Source organism: Podarcis tiliguerta (assembly GCF_965153285.1).
Source record: "Podarcis tiliguerta genome assembly, chromosome: 3".
NCBI lineage: Eukaryota > Metazoa > Chordata > Lepidosauria > Squamata > Lacertidae > Podarcis > Podarcis tiliguerta.
Genome location: NC_139536.1, coordinates 53,629,926 through 53,646,575, shown reverse-complemented (window position 1 = coordinate 53,646,575; position 16,650 = coordinate 53,629,926). Strand labels below are relative to the sequence as shown.

Sequence of the window (16,650 nt, the reverse complement as noted above, 5' to 3'; positions counted from 1 at the left end):
GTGAGTTATTCTGCTGACAAAACATCAGAAGGTAAAATGTGGGATGATTCTATCCTAATTAAAGCTTATCTCCCCACTTTTGTTCTTTAGATAAGTGGATGTGGTCTGCTTCTAAATATTTTTATATAGATTTTAAAAACGTAAAGGCTTCAACTAGAGTGTAATGAACCAGCTGGGACAGAGGCAACAGTATAGCCTGAACAGCTTTTATACATTTTTCACCTTATATGGAAAGGTGTCTGCAACTTGTCAGGCAGAAGTAATATTTGCAGCTGTTATCACATTCCTTGAAGTCAGAAGAAATTGCTTATTTTTTACTGATAAAGTTTGCTGCATTTGTATGCTGGTTCAGTACTGGTTTGGTACTAGCTATGTTACTCTGGGCAATTATTATTCCTAAGCAAGATAATACCTTTGCATTTTTTTTAGTGCTGTTACTGGATTCTTTTCTTTTCTTGAATAGAGAACTGCAGATGGCTCCAGCTATATTCATGATTCTATCTCCAGGGGCTGTTGATATTTCCAAATCCAGTGCACCCTGCCAAGCCACTTCGTCAGTAACAACCTACCATTGAGCCAGCCAGCCTTCCCCACTCATCCCTGCTCCATAGGTCCATGACGAAACTGCAAACACATTGTAGCACTCAGTATTGTAGCCTAATGTGGTACCAAATCCTGCACAGCCTTTTATTTTTGCCTGTGGTGGCCCCTCACAAAACCCTTTAAAAAATAATTGTAGCCATATGCATGTGAACTTTGTGTTTGTTTGTTTGTTTGTTTTGGGGGGGAATCTCCATTTCAAAACGACATCTGCTATGTCTACAAAATAATAAACCACAAGTTCCGTTTGAGCAGTTTCATATTTGCTGCATTATTTTTTAGTCTTCAATTAATATGTAATTAATATAACTAATGTAACTAAATGACAATAAAACCAGAGAGAGTATCCTAGACTTTTCAGATGTGATCCAGCCAAGGCATGTTAAATGTCAATGATTTTGCTTTGGAAGTTAAGCTTGGGTTTTATTTTCTTCCATCCAAATTAATAACCTTAGAAGAACTTTGTGTCAGTGGAGTTGCATCCATTTGCCTCTTGAGGAGAAGGCTTGAATTGGGAAATAGTTGCAATTCTGTACCCTGCTTGTATGGAAGTGAGCAGAATGCTGACCAGGTCCCTGCTGGCCTTCCTATTCCATGTCTAATGTGAAGTGCTCTTACTGTAAAGTTCATACGAGCTCTCCAAGCTGCTCAGATTTACTGTTAAGTTTCCACCCATGTGCTTGAGCATTGCTATTTTAGTAAGATGAAGTCTATATATAGGAATAGTGGTAAAATTTAAATACTGTGCAAAACTTTGTTTTAAAGATAGAAACCTTTTGAAAAATCGAGTTATAAAAGTAAATGATATTGTATGGAAACCAAATGTAAAAGGATTTCATTTTGGTTTGTTACTAAGCAAATGACTAATGTTTCTGCTGGCATGCAGACCCTATAATTGGAGAATCTAGCATGTAAATGTTTTAAATACCAGGTTTGTTTCTTTTTGGTGCATAGAACTCTGAGACTATGATATCCAGGATACACAAATCTCTACCATTCAAACTTCCACTGAAGGCATTTTCAATTCACTCCAACAGGATTTGTGTAAGAGAGAACTGAGTTATGCCCCAGAGTTTTATATGTTGCCATGGCCATTGCAAAAGTGGGGAAGGAGGGGCAGCTACTTGCATCATAACTTTTTAGAGATGTAAGTAAACACATGAAGCTGCCTTATTCTGTCCATCAAATCACAATTTGTCCATCCTAGAGGTCCACAACCTTTTCTGGCCAATGGGTGCATTTGGATTTTTGAGCGAGTGCGGCGTGTGCTTCCCTTTCTGGCCACTTCTGGATCAGCTCCCCACCCCAAAGAGATAGAAAGAGAGAGAGCACTTGTACACACATCACTTTGCCAAGGCATCTGGCAAAATTTGGATCTAGCATTCTGGGCCTTAAAAATTACATAGAGCTGAGACATGGGACAGAGGGTTGCTCTTCCAGCTCCCTCCTTCTGAATGCTTTTAAAGGGAAAGAAAGATAACCATGAGTGGGGAGAGCTCAGAGGCTTTGAGAGTACTAGGGGAGATCTCGAGGATGCCATTGTTTCCACAAGCACCACATTGACAACCACTGTTTTTGCCCAGTGGAATCGGCAGCAACTGTTGTAATGAGTTCTGATATTAGCTAGAGAGCACAGGAACTGAAGCTGACACTAAGTTACTCAGCTTGAACTGTCCTGGTTAAGGTATACGCAGGACTGAGTATATCGTGAACGTTTGTAAATTTGCAAAGAAAGGTTGAAACCTAGCTTGGAAGACATGAGTACCCTGGGAATCTTGAGGGTTGTCCCCCCCACCCCATTGTTGCTATTTCAGACAGCTGGTATCCTCTTCACTGAGGGAAGTTGATGTAGGCATGCTAGCAGCATCTTCCAAGACTCAGAAGAGGGATGGGGTGGAATTCCATGATCAGCCCTGCACAGAGCTTTCTCTTTACCCAGCTTACTCTTTCTTGCTCCTTTGTTTGATTCTTGCCCTCTAATTCCTATATATACTTTTCTTCCTTGCAAGGAAAACCCTTTAGATAATTTTTGAAAACTCTTGATTCTTGAAGACTTAATGAATTATGGGATGGGATGTGTGGCAAGTGCCAATTTGCACAGCTAACCCAGAATCAAGATTCTGTCATCTGAATCTCCATGTACAAAAAGTGGTTGTTTTCCTTGAACAGTCCCCCTGCCCAAATCAGGCAATTCATTTGCTTCCATCAAATTGTGATAAGCCCAAACTCAGATTTATTTAAACAAAGTGAAGCCAAGTAAAGATGAGCCTACTACGATCTGAAAAGCCTATGTAAAAGTAGGTTTGACCTGATAACTAGTAAATCTAGTTGAATATTCTCTTTCAGTTATTGTTGCTTGACCTTGAAAATGCATTTTCTGTAAAATTCAGTTATTTGGAAGTTAACAGGTAGGCACAAACTTTGTACCTGGAGAAAGAGCTGAAGGTATGATGAGTGAACAAAGTCAGCTGACAAAGAAATCCTACTGGGCCAACGCAAACGAAATTTAAGGTGGATTAAATGCCCAATCCATAGAATCATAGAATCATAGAGTTGGAAGAGACCACAAGGGCCATCGAGTCCAACCCCCTGCCAAGCAAAGTCCTGTTGGGCTCATACTAGCAGGGTGGAATGTCTAGAGGGAGTGTTGCCACTCCTTTTGGTTCTTCCTGGGGGGAAAAGGATTTCCCCCTCATTGGGGCAATTGGAAAATAAACTTCACCTGCTCTATGACTGCTGTAATTTTTCTTTCTTTCTGGGATGTGCTGATGTACTATTTTGTGGCACATAGTGACAAGAGTTTTCACAATATTTTTAACAAGATTAAGCTCATTTTAGTGGCAGGAATTAGGAAATATTTTGTGCCAGATTAGCTCACGGCTCAGGAAACATCAATCCAAATAAAGTTCCATTATGAAACTTGGAAGGAAAGGTTCAAGCGAATACATTATTTTTGGATGGAACACGTTTCTATCACTTAAAAAAAAAGCTGACTATTTTGGGGCAGAATTTCTTACTCCTTTAAGGAACCCAACAGAGTTCTGAAACTATTGAAATGGGTAATGAACAGTACATCCAGATTAGGAACATCTGGTCATAGCAGTGTAAAGCAATTAATGACAGGTTCATTAACCAGCTATTAAAGACCTGGGTTTGGGTGGAGTAGAAGCATGTCTTGGCTTCTACCCTTTTATAGTAAAGTCCTCAACCTGAAAAGTATCTAAGCACATCATAGGCCAAAATGTGCCTCAGGCAGTGACTACCAGTAAGGTGTAAACAGCAGCTGTGCAGGCTTCAGGCAGGCTTCCCGTAGTACATTCTTCCATTATGCAGATGTCCTATCATTCCATGGAATTTGCATAATCCCATCTTCAAATGACAGAAGAATTTTAAAAAGTAAGTTCATGCTACATTATTTCATTCTACTTTAAACTGGGCTATGTCCTCAAGCCCCCAAATGTTTAGGTACCTAACGTCTGTCAAGAGAGGACAATACCCCCAACACGATTGCTACGTAAATATTTATTGTTTAGTTATATCCCACTTTTTATTCTTCCATGGTTATCAAGGGAATATGATGGTGTTGTTCATTCATGACCTGGCCTGGTCTGGCACTGATTAGACCTAGAACTTAGCTGAACTTTAACAAAGTGGTTGTGTTATAAAAGTGGCTGCATAGCATGTGCTAAACTGTAGTGACTACTTGTGCTGCTGCTGGTTTCTTGTAGCCAGTCTGCATGCTAAATCATAGTTTAGTGTTGCAAGAATGAGCCTAGGCAAGCTTTGGACTCACAAATTCCCCCTCCCACAAAAGGAGAAATTCAGAAACTTTAGCTTGTAGCTGACATTAATTGAAACTTTTCATGTTGCTCAAAAACTTCTAACCCTGGTAAATCTTATCCGTAGCTTTTTGAACGAATCCAACTTTGAACCATGGCTTGCTAAATGGCTTGGTTAAACAGTAATTTGGCTTGTTAACGTTAATCAGTTTTGGTTTCAGTTCAGACAACATGCAAAACTAGCTAACAGAAATTGGAAGGAAAAGCTTCTGAATGCCTCTTTGCAACTACATCTACAGAAAGGGGAGAATAGAGGACCCCCAACCATTGTTGCAGCTTGTTCTTTCCACACTAAACAATGGTTTGGCATTATGTCTGAACATGACCAAAAAATTTTTTAGTCATTCCAGTGTGATCTCCTTTCTGTAGCATTCCAAGTGACTGCAGCAGAAGGATTTGGATAGTGTTTTGCTTATTGCATAGTTGGAGGCAGTAAATTACTGCCTCCCTGTGCAGGTACATCAGTTATGTAGCAAACTTTTTAAAGCAGCTGCCTCTTGGTTCTTGCCTGGGTAGTCTCTTTTAACCTGGAGTCATCAAGTTCTGTTTCAAATATTGGGAACATATGCATCAGTGAGACTTCACCTTTGCGTGTCCTTCAAGGGAGTTAAGGCTCAGGTGTGGAATAATGGCATCACATTGCTACTGCATGCAATATATTACAACTTTGGTAGGAAATGATTTTATGATCATTTTCCCACACAAAGATAGCTTTGTGTAACTAAGATACAACATGAAGCATCCCTTATGTGTAACAGGTGGGACAGTTGTGCTCCCTGAGCAATTTTGGTTTTTTAGGCTGCTATTTGTTGTGTCTCTTTCCTTAACTAATCACTCTGTTACCATGGAGTTGCTGTTTGCACCAGGAGTGGTCAGCATCTTGTCATGGAAAATCAGGCACTGCAATGAACTTATGCATGGTATATGTATTTTCATTGAACTCTATTGCGTTGGCAGCATAAACGTAGCTTTAAGCAGATGTAACTATTACTTAGGCTTAATAAAAGTTACTTCATTGTGTGTTTCCCTTAGACATTCTAACCATAACTTATTATTGGTGTTGTTCCAGGTCTGTTAATTGGATTTCTGCTAATAAATTTTACACATTCTTCATTTATAGCTCTCCAGCAATTTTAATTGAAATCAGTTTCTTTTCTGGTTGCATTTGAAGACAAGAATTCCAATGTTGTAATGTCCTGTTTTGTACAATGTTGTAATGGTTGGAATCTTGGGTATTTGATCAGCTTCCACTATGAAACAAGGTTGTTTTGCTTTTGAGGAAGTGTCCGACACAAATGCAAACAGTCTTGTTATAATAGCTGGGAACAAATAATCTCTTTCAAATCTTATTGCTCATGTTTCCTTTTGGGTGTGATTTCCAGTTTGGTGTTGATATATGCTAATTCTGTTTTGCCTTGTATTATTGAGACAGGAGTCTTACTTCTTAATGAAATTCAGGGCAATTTGTTTTTGAATCCTTCTGGAAAGCATGGAAATTAATTGTTCACATTGAAAATTATATTTGATTCTCCGTGTGTTACCCTTTTGAGCTTAGTATATTTCAAGAACCTTCCCCACAAATGCTTAATATAGTGATGAACCAATCAAAGATTCTAAGTAAGAACTTTGACTGGCAAAATACTTGTAGAACCTCAAGCATTCAACAAGGAATGAGCTAGGATTGAGAGTTTGTGGCTCACTAAGAACAGAAGTTGTTCCTACTCTATATAGACAGCAAGGCTGTATTACTTGGCCCCAGTCCAAGACCTGAAGAGCTTTAGGATGCTTTTTAAGGAGCTGGCCCCAACCTGTCCCCCATCTGAAAAAGCTTCTTATGAAGCACAGCTATTCCATGTGAGAAACAGAAAAGCAGTGATGCAGTGTTTATGATATTTATGTGGAAATTGTATTTTTCAGTTGAGTATTGAGTGGTATGAGTGCCCATATGCCTATTTACAGGAAGGAACAGTTAGCTCAGTTGGTTACTGCATGGAGCTGATAATGACAAGGTCGCAGGTTCAATCCCCAGAGGACCACCTGCATATCTATGCATTGCAGGATGTTGGACTAGAAGACCCTCGGAGTCACTTCCAACTCTACAAATCTAGGAGTCTACTGAGCTCTGCCCTGCCACAGCCAACCCCACCCCTTCCATCCATAGGGGTGTGTTTGTATAGAGAGGGTGCATGTGCTGCATCCTTGCAAGACAGTATTCTTTTGTTTCCACCCAGCATGGGTTCACAAGTCACCCCTTGTACTGTCTTATGGAATAAGGAAGTCTTCACTTTGATGCAAGGCGTTAATTCTGTGAGCAATATACCTTGTGATACCCATGACCTTCGGCTATCTCGGAGCTAGCTTAATCTTTGATCCTGAAAAATAATAGCAGCTTCTGGGAAGCTTTTATTTTGATGTCTGGATAGGCAAGTGATGTTCAACATCTAAGTGATGTTGGAATACATGCTTTCTTCCCCTAGGCAACTTTATAATGAAAGAAAGAGCACATTTATTTAATCCATGATTTTTTTTGTACCATAGTAGTCTTCTACATCCCCAGAGTTCTCTTTGATGGCAGACAGGCAGTGGTCAGGTGCCTCTGCTGTTACCATGTGATGCCTTTTAACACCAATGGTCTGTGATAATTATCTCTATTAAGTAACCTCAAAAAGCAAATTTTTAAATGTCCTCATAATAGTTTGTGCTTCACTCCCTCCAGGAATTTGAAAGAAACTTTTCATTTTAAAATAGACCTACTCTTCTTTCACTCCAGAACTGTTGTAAAAAAATAAATATCTAGTACAACAAGGTACTAAATTCTGGGAAGAAGAAGCTGAAAAGCAGGCTTGTTAATTTCAGTTTCATATGAAATGCATCCAGAAATATTGCATGTTTTTCCAACTGGAAAGTGACTTGTTTGGTAGGAATGAAAAATGCCATTTAGCTGTTTAAAGATTTATCATTCAAGCTGCTTTATTTAGATAGTGAAGCAAAGTGGTGATGTCTTCAGTTTAGTTATTACAAACAAGGTGATGGAGAAGAAGACCAGAGGGAGCTGGTTGCCTTCTAGGAAAGACAATGATGATAGTTTTGAGAACTGAGTTATGGGCACACTGTCCATGTAAAGTGTGAGCAGGTCGTGTATGTCCAGCACAGTGTGGAGGCTTAAACTGAATTTGAGTTTTCTTTCTGTATATCCCGCCACTGCATATGGGAGTATCCTGAAAAGGACTTAAGGCCTTTCCCTCTCTTTATAAAGACTTGGTAAATGTTGCCATTCCTGGACTACCCAGCTCAAGCACATTGAAGGAAGTAAGCAGCATATTGTTGTATGGAGTGAAGTAGTCGAAGTGGAACTTTCAGACTGTCACTATTTTGGGGTGGGATTCATTTACATATTGGCAAATCCATGTTGCACAGTTATAGTTGATTGGAAGCTCTTGCACAACAAATCTTCTTCCACAGAAGATCAAGACTTTTTCCCATTAGGAAAATGATGGGGAAATGTTCTGGAAAGAGTGAGATAACATTTGTTTTAATGCAACCCCCCACCCAAACAAATGGGAATGAATGCTGATTAAATAGCCAACATTGTCTGATCTCCCAGCAAACCAATCAGGATGAATGCTCAATAAACAGATTGTCTCAAAGTGACCTCTGTTCTTGGTGGATAAGAAGGGGCATGAGTGAAATAAAGAACATTTCTGTATTATTGTCTTGCTTTGACTACTAGTGCTGAATTAAGAACATGTAATTTAGGCCCTTACTTGCAGTCACATAGATGCTTCACTGGCTCTATGTTTGGTTCCTGGGGATACAATTCCCTTTAGGAAATTGCATGCAAACAACTTGTTATCAAAGAATCAACCATTGGTTTTACATCTTTAATAATGAGCCACTTTATATCATGAAAACACCACAAGAGTTTTTGTTGTAGAAGGGCAGAATCCAAAATTGCTCATCTTCATACCACCTAAACTGGGAAACCCAGATGTGTATCAAGAACTGAGTGTCTCTAGAATTGATTGCCTCTAGGATAAAAGGCAAAAATGCTATCCTTGGTGGAATTAATGGTCATTAGAAGAACTGTCTAGCATGATTACCTTTTATTCTATAGGGAAGGCTTAGGGAAGGCACACCCAAGTTGTCTGGTTTACTAGTGTATGAGTTAGGTCTTTGGAAATGTACCCAAACATCTGCAGGTATTGGAAAGTATTTCTAATATTATTCTAAATCTGTGTTCAAATATTTTTATCTTTCAGAAGATTTGGTGAAGCAACTGAGTCATGTCAACGTGCTCAACATACTAACATGTCTCAATGTTGCTGATTCAGGAAACAGTGGAAGAAAAGAGGAGAACCATAAAGCAGAATAACCAAGGTTAGTTTGTTTTGTTAAATTTACAAAGAAATTGTGGGAAAGTGGCAGCCAACATTCATTTATGTCTTGAACTAAATTTTACAAATACAAATACAGCTGAAAGAAGATTCTTTCCCCTTATGTGACAGTGTGCTGCTCTAGCCTAGATGAAAAAATTGTGGACTTTGGAAGCTTTTGTTTCCTTCTTTGCTTAACCACAGGTTGTATTCCCCCCCCCCCGAATTGGGAAAATGTTATTATTGTTAACTATGATTTCAAGCTTGCTTGTTTAAAGCAGACCATAGTTAACAATAATAACAGTTTGTTGGCTCAGATGACATGACAAGTTGTGGTAAATTAGAGGTGGAAGTGGAAACAAAAGGAGATGAGGTGTGGGTAAGCTCAAGAATCACCTAGGCTCATTCATGTCTTGCTAAAAAGTATGATTTCACGTAATGTCTGAATGTAGCCATTCTGTTTAACTTTAATTATTTGCAAATATAATAGGCCTAAAGAGTAAGCAAGCTGTGAAATGGAGCCCTAATTACTAATTATTTTGTGTGATTATTTCATTATGATATAATATTAAGAAACATCATTTTCTGTTGGACAAAGTACAGTGGTACCTTGGGTTAAGTACCGTATTTTTCGCCCCATTGGGCCCACCGCCCCATAGGACGCACCTAGTTTTTTTGGGGGGGGGGATAAAGAAAAAAAAAATTTCCCCCCCAGGCACAGGGCTGGCGCGGGGGAAGCCCAAGCTTCCCCCGACCCCAGCCCCGAGAACAGCCTGCTATCCGCAAGCCTAGGGAGCCCGGCGGAAGTCGCGCTGGTCTCCCCAGGAAGTCGCGCCAGTCTCCCAAGGGTTGCGCAGAGCTTCCTGAAGCCTGCATTCACCCCATAGGACGCACACTCATTTCCCCTTCGTTTTTGGAGGGGGAAAAGTGCATCCTATAGGGCGAAAAATACGGTACTTAATTCGTTCCAGAGGTCCGTACTTAACCTGAAACTGTTCTTAACCTGAAGTACCACTTCAGCTAATGGGGCCTCCTGCTGCCGCCATGCCGCCGGAGCCCGATTTCTGTTCTTATCCTGAAGCAAAGTTCTTAACCTGAAGCACTATTTCTGGCTTAGTGGAGTGTGTAACCTGATGCGCATGTAACCAGAAGCGTATGTAACCCGAGGTCCCACTGTAATATTTCCGAGTTCGGTCATTGCTCACTTTTTTATTTGGGTTCCAGGCATGTTGTGCCAGCTGGCGAACCTGAACATTAATCTAATTATAAGGATTCCAAGATGTGAATAAAGCCTGAAAGTACTATCTTTTCACACTTTAAAAATGTAATAATTGACCAGTGAAGTATTGGAAGGCATTTGATTGTTTATTAAATTTCCCTTATGTGTGGTTATTGCTGCAGAGAACCTACATCACAAAGAATTAGGTAGAATTAATTGATGGTGCTACAGCCAGTTTAACCTTTACATTTACCCTAATAATTGTGTCATTCCATTGGTTTCTAAAGTAATAATGTTGATACTAATAGTGTGATTAGAGCACTGGCATACCCAAGTCCTGTCCAGAATAATTTATTTCATGTTGTCTGCAAAATTGTTACAGCTTTCCATGGGAAGAACTACCTGATGATATTAATACTTTTGTTTATTAATATTTGTGTTATTTGCTATTTGCTATATTTCTCTATTCCCCTTTGTGCTGCTTTGCTTATATATATATTTTTAACTTTTGCCATTACAAGGGTATGTGTTGGGTAGCAATTAACAAGTAGATAAACCCAAGGATATGAAGTATACAATAAAACCTGGTGGATCTATTTATTTAAAACATTAAGCTTGTTTCCTTGTGAAGTCAGTCATCCGCCCAGTTCAAACAACATGGTCATGCCAGCATTGGTGATTGTAACCTGAAAGGATCATGGGCTTGCATTACTTTCTTACATGCTGATTCCTTTCCTAGTTTCTTCAAAGCATGATCTCTGAATTGGCAAACCATGGTTTGAGCAAAGGAAGGAAGGAGAAATTGGCAAGAATGATGAAGCAGCATCAGATTAACGCAACTTGTGTTCACAACTGTCAGAAAATGGTTTGGCTGTGATCTCTTGAGTCTGACCACAATTAAATAAGTGAAAATACAGTGATTATCACATTGATTTTCACACATTTAGTAACATTTACACTAGTGGTAATTTTAATAAGAATATGGTCTTTATCTTTTGCCTCTAATGAATTGCATTTGCTTTATTTGTCAAAGTTTTACTTTCTCCACAGGATTATGTCAGCTTTCCTTGCCAAATTTTGAATTTGCACAGTTGGCTGTCAGGATTTGATTGGCATTGGTTTACTTTAAATTTAAAACTCCATTAGAAGCAGGCGTGGAGGCAGAGAGAGGAAATATTTTGTATATTGTTATTTTTACTGGCCTTTGAATGGCAATGGCTAAGGTTTTCAGAAAAGCCCAAAGAAATGAAAAGTTTAGTAGAAATGCCTAGTGTAGCCCAGACTTAAAGAATATCCCATTCAGTATGCAGAGACGTTTTTTAAATATTTCCATTTCATAATAGTATGATTTCCTCTAGACAAACACCTAGGCAGTGTGTAAATGAGCATACTATTAGTACTAAATAAACAACACAGGGGAAAAAGAAGCTTTATAAGCAGCAAGTCAAGGTAGGGGTATTTCCCAACACAGATATGCATTATTTTTGCTTGCCCTTTCTATTTAAAGGTGAGGCTTTTTGGAAACAAAGATTGTGTGTAAGTGTATGTTGCTTAAAATAACATTTTGGCCCGTACTCTATAGAAATGTTGTTTTCTATCTATTTGCATTGGTTTTAAGCCATAAAACAACTGTACTTCCTAATAGCATTTCTATGCAACTGTATTTTTTATTTTAAACTTTACATGTGTTTGAATGCATGTGCATACCCCAAAATTGAGTTACAACAATCTGATATGAGAAGTTTTGACAATGAGCTGGACAATGAAATGGTTTACATGTACCAGTAACTTTAAGTCAAACCATGGTTTAGTGTATTGTGGGTTCTTGGAGAGGAAATTGAAAACGCTGCGCTCCTTTCCTAGTCCTCATTCTACTGTGAGCTAAGCCATGGTTTGCTTTTGTCATCTGAACCCAGGTTCATGGCTTGTCTTCTTCCAAACTACTCTTGGGTTTACAGCTCAAGATTTTCCTGGAGGAGACAAACCACAAGCTTGGGTTCCGACAGCCATGCTGAAGCAAATCATGGCTTAGCTCACAGCAGCAGGAGGACCAGGGAAAGAGTGAAATGGTGGCAATCTCTCCTCCAGGGACCTGTGCATTTGTGCTGTTCGACAGGTTGGTTTAGTGTTGTATGCAAACCAGCTCTATGTTGGAGCATGTAAGCCTTCCAAACTGAACCTTATTGTGATTCCCTGTTCTGGGCCTGTAATCCATGCTTTTTCAGTAATTCATATTCCTATATGTGAAGAGGTTCACTATACCTATTGCCTGAATACATCCAGTCCAACCCATCTTCTTGTACCTCTTCTTCAGTAGGACACATTTTTAGCTTTTAAGAGAATATGAACAATATTTTCAATTGTTCTTCACCAGTTTTGTAATATTGACAGAGACTGAAAAGCAAAACTTCAATTCTGTTTTTAACATCTCATGACATTATATTTATAAGTTGTAACATACAGGTAATGTTCATTGAATAAGGGGAAAGTCCATGTACATTTATAGTTTCTTGGCCCACAGGAGCTTGTAATACCTTGTTTAGCTTTTAGGAATCAGTTTTATATTTCTCACAATAACTGTTTACTTTTGCTAGGCACGACCCTGAGCAAATAAATGCCTGAATTTAGACACTGAACTGCTCCCTTTTTTGCAGGTGCTTTTTTCTTCAGACTCTACTAACTTCTAAAGAATCTTTGAGATGTGTGTGTGTGTGAGAAAGAGACAGACAGACAGACAGCCCATCTGGCTATTTAGCAATCACAAGATTTAAGTGTCCTGAGCTCTCATATGGATCAGAGATAATCATCTGTCTTGTAAAAGGCAGGATAAACTGGGGCTGAAATCCTAAGAGCTAGATCATGGTAAATGAAATGCTATATCACTGTAAACATCCAGCTAGTGTATGTGTGTAAGCACGCGCACCCACACCCATATATGCATGAATGTCTTGCTGGTGACCTAGAGAGTTGTGGCATATGACCTTTTCATTTGCTGGGTGTGTGATTGCCAGATATGGTACTCCATAGCCAGTACACAAGCTAACCAGCTTCAAACTGTAGCAGCACAAGCTGATTAAGTTAAGATGGGCTAATCATACAAAGTCTGAGTTGCTCCTGTGCCCTAATAACCATAATGAGAAAAACATGGTGGGTGGGAGGTTAGGCGAAAGGTTGAGTTGCAAATATTCTATTTAGAATCACGGTAGGACACATAATTTCCTATGGGGAAACTGGATTTTGCTGGAGTGGGGTTAGTGAGGGGATGCATGGGGAAGAGAAGAGCTTTTTCTTATTGAAGGGAACTAGGGGTCACAATAGGCATAGCTGTCAACTTTTCCCTTTTCTTGCAAGGAATCCTATTCAGAATAAGGGAATTTCCCTTTAAAAAAGGGAAAAGTTGACAGCTATGACAATAGGTGGAGTTCAATAATGTGGGTTCCTTCTCCATCTTCCTTCCTTGCAAAAATACAGAGTACACTTAAGCAATGTAGTAGAACTACTGCCTTGTTCCTGCCATACCATCAGTTCCTCTAATCCAGTACTGGCTCCACTGACTGGCATGATTCTCCGAGGTCTCGGGCTCAGGGCTGTATGCAGCCCTTCTGCCTGGGCATCTGAATGTGAAACATGCTTACCACAGAGTTGTGGCTTCTGTCTTATACCTTCAAAGACGAACAGGCACACCTCTCTTTAAAGCAAAATGCATTAAGTGGCTAGAGAGAGTACAGTCCTCCTTACTGCAGACATTTGCCCTCCAGCATTGAAAGTTGGAGGTGGGCCTGGGCGATGGAGAAGTGACAGAGCTTGTGAATCCCTGCTGTCTCTCCAAGGATTCTAGTTGAGAGTGCCTGCTTTAATGAGGTAGACTTCTGGGTTAAGGAGCTGGTGTGGGGATAGGCCTCATATTTGGAACTCATCTTGTGATTTATTCCTGCATTACAGATATTGGGAATGCTTTAGATTTAGAAATGTGACACTTAGTTTTTATTGTCTGAAAACTTTTAAGTCCCTTCAAAATAGGTTGCACAGACTTGATGAGAACCAGGTTTGACTTCTTACGCCATGGAGGCTGCCTTAATGGACCTTCCTACCCCTCTTGCAACAGTCATCGGATTTCCTTATACCATAAAAAAGAGCCAAGAGGGCATGCAGTTGATATGAACTCTTTCCTTTATCATGGGAATCTTATATTTCTAGCCATCTGCGACTCTGTAAACAGGAAACATGCAGTGAGGTTACCGAGTTAGAAATGAAAATCCTGTCTCATGGATCATTTTAATGAATGGTTGCAATTTACAGGTTCTTTCCCCCATTTTCATCACCACCTTCCTGCCTTAAAGCTTGTCTTCTGAATATTAATAGAACAATGTTGTGAAATATGAACCTTTCTTAACAGGAAAAAGGGCACAAAACTGTTAGACAAAAGTGCTGGATTCTATTCCATCTCAAACAGATGAACAGATAAAGCTTAGCATGCTGTTTTCTTCTTTCCTGTTAGTGATTTTCTATATGTCAGAAGATGTGCTTTTGGCTGTTTCCTCTGAATAGGCTCAGTGGACTTATTGTGATGGTTCAGTGAAGTGTGTTAGTAGAAATGGTATAAACAACAGAAGTTTCTCCTTTGGATGTGTTTTGCATGCCTTTGGGGAAATGGCATGTTCTATAGGTTCACTTCACTTTAATTTTGGAAACTTTTTGAAAGCCTTTTCCACAGGGGCTTTAATAATAATAATAATAATAATAATAATAATAATAATAATAATTTATTTGTACCCCGCCCATCTGGCTGGGTTTCCCCAGCCACTCTAGGCGGCTTCCATAGAAACAAAAAATACAGTAAAATATCACAGATTAAAAACTTCCCTGAACAGGGCTGCCTTAAGATGTCTTCTAAATGTCAGGTAGTTATTTATCGCTTTGACATCTGCTGGGAGGGCGTTCCACAGGGTGGGCGCCACTACCGAGAAGGCCCTCTGCCTGGTTCCCTGTAGCTTTGCTTCTCGCAATGAGGGAACCGCCAGGAGGCCCTCGGAGCTGGACCTCAGTGTCCGGGCAGAACGATGGGGGTGGAGACTCTCCTTCAGGTATACTGGGCCGAGGCCGTTTAGGGCTTTAAAGGTCAACACCAACACTTTGAATTGTGCTCGGAAACGTACTGGGAGCCAATGTAGGTCTTTCAAGACCGGTGTTATGTGGTCTCGGCGGCCGCCCCCAGTCACCAGTCTAGCTGCCGCATTCTGGATTAGTTGTAGTTTCCGAGTCACCTTCAAAGGTAGCCCCACGTAGAGCGCATTGCAGTAGTCCAAGCGGGAGATAACCAGAGCATGCACCACTCTGGCGAGACAGTCCGCGGGCAGGTAGGGTCTCAGCCTGCGTACCAGGTGGAGTTGGTAGACAGCTGCCCTGGATACAGAATTGACCTGTGCCTCCATGGACAGCTGTGAGTCCAAAATGACTCCCAGGCTGCGCACCTGGTCCTTCAGGGGCACAGTTACCCTATTCAGGACCAGGGAGTCCTCCACACCAGCCTGCCTCCTGTCCCCCAAAAACAGTACTTCTGTCTTGTCAGGATTCAGCTTCAATCCATTAGCCGCCCTCCATCCTCCAACCGCCTCCAGGCACTCACACAGGACCTTCACCGCCTTCACTGGTTCTGATTTGAAAGAGAGGTAGAGCTGGGTATCATCTGCATATTGATGGACACCCAGTCCATCAAGTGTATAAAGCTGTGTGCTTCGATGTACACAATCAGAAAGCTGCCCAGTTCTGCCCTCTCCTCTCACTATACTCTCTGAAAAGCCTTTCCTGAAAGATGGGGGTCTCACAAAAGGAATGTGGAATGGGTTTGGCAGTGGGGAGCAGGAGGAACTGGTGAAAATTGGCTTTAGGCAGCTCCACATTTTTCACAATTCTAAATTGTGCACTATAACTATTATTGATATTTTGTAGAGTTCCTGCTCTGCTACACCTCTTGACTTGCTCCTTCTGCTCAAGGCGATGACTGTTAATGCACAATAAGTGACTGTTCTGCTCCTGCCCTCTTTTATTACACTGATTGTCAAGTGGTGTTTCCATAGGATGAACTTTCACCAAAGGACAAAGTGCCTTTCAAGTAGTCTGTGCCTTTTTATAAAAGAGGGTGTTGTCAAACACAGTTTCTACTGATGATGTTGCAACAGGAGGGCTTTTGCCCTCTTTCCTTTTCCTCATGTTTGCAGTAAAGATTTATACTGATGAATGCAGAGTAAACAATGACATTGATTCGTAAATGGAGGTAGCTCGGTAAAAACAATGGGTGTAGATTTCTCTTAAACATAACCTTGAGGTAGATGTGGATTGTTTGTTAGTACTAGTCTAAGGCTGAGCCAGAACGAAAGAACATTACCCCACCCCCCGCAAAAAAATCTCCAGGTCATCCCCATGTGAAAAGGACACCGCCAACCCCAATTTTGGCTATCTTGTGGAAAGGAAAATATTTGCTTTCACCACATTGCTATATGGGATGTAATTGTTCTGCTTTTGACAAGAGGGGATTTGTCCCATGGTCATTGTACTGGGATCCAAACAGTATGGTACCAGCATCTGGTGGTATAGATACTGGAAGTGTGGTGCAGCGTAC

At 40.4% G+C, this 16,650-nt stretch overlaps 1 protein-coding gene across 2 annotated transcripts in view; it reads left to right on the top strand.

The window, feature by feature from the left end:
• The window catches only part of TIAM2 (TIAM Rac1 associated GEF 2), a 129,314-nt gene that overhangs the window by 14,359 nt on the left and 98,305 nt on the right, over window positions 1-16,650 (top strand). For both annotated transcript variants that reach the window (XM_083434020.1, XM_083434018.1), the window contains exon 2: window positions 8,699-8,816. The gene's annotated coding sequence lies outside the window, so the exon portion shown is untranslated. The remainder of the gene's footprint in view (window positions 1-8,698; window positions 8,817-16,650) is intronic.